The sequence below is a fragment of the Arachis duranensis genome, unplaced genomic scaffold (genome assembly GCF_000817695.3).
Source record: "Arachis duranensis cultivar V14167 unplaced genomic scaffold, aradu.V14167.gnm2.J7QH unplaced_Scaffold_189241, whole genome shotgun sequence".
Classification (NCBI taxonomy): domain Eukaryota; kingdom Viridiplantae; phylum Streptophyta; class Magnoliopsida; order Fabales; family Fabaceae; genus Arachis; species Arachis duranensis.
In genome coordinates, this window is record NW_026264467.1 from 217 (window position 1) to 834 (window position 618).

At 40.1% G+C, this 618-nt stretch overlaps 1 non-coding gene across 1 annotated transcript; it reads left to right on the top strand.

Annotated features, from left to right (window-relative positions):
- The first annotated feature begins 241 nt into the window (after positions 1-241).
- Positions 242-345, top strand: LOC127744007 (small nucleolar RNA R71). Its single transcript, XR_008005215.1, has one exon. It is a non-coding gene; the product is annotated as a small nucleolar RNA R71 (small nucleolar RNA).
- The last annotated feature ends 273 nt before the right edge of the window (positions 346-618 follow it).

Sequence of the window (618 nt, forward strand, 5' to 3'; positions counted from 1 at the left end):
CAATATGGCATTCAGAGCATCAATTTCAAGAACTCCCTTCCTCTGAGGCGTCCCATTATTCACGAAATTCCTCTCAGAAGTGTACATGAATTAGTTATTTGCAACCATGTCAATGAGTTCTTGAGCTTCTGTAGGTGTTTTCTTTAGGTGGATGGATCCACCTGCAGAATGGTCCAATGACATTTTCGAAAAATTAGATAGACCATAATAGAGTATATATAATATGGTCCATTCTGAAAACATGTCAGATGGACATCTTTTGGTCAACTGCTTGTATCTTTCCCAAGCTTCATAGAGGGATTCACCATCTTTTTGTTTGAAGGTCTGAACATCCACTCTAAGCTTACTCAGCTTTTGAGGAGGAAAGAATTTATCCAAGAAGGCCGTGACCAGCTTATCCCAGGAGTCCAGGCTATCCTTAGGTTGTGAATCCAACCATATTCTAGCTCTGTCTCTTACAGCAAAAGGGAAAAGCATGAGCTTGTAGACTTCAGGATCAACTCCATTCGTCTTAACAGTCTCACAAATCTGCAAGAACTCAGTTAAAAACTAGTAAGGATCTTCAGATGGAAGTCCATAAAACTTGCAGTTCTGTTGTATTAAGGCAACTAGCTGAGG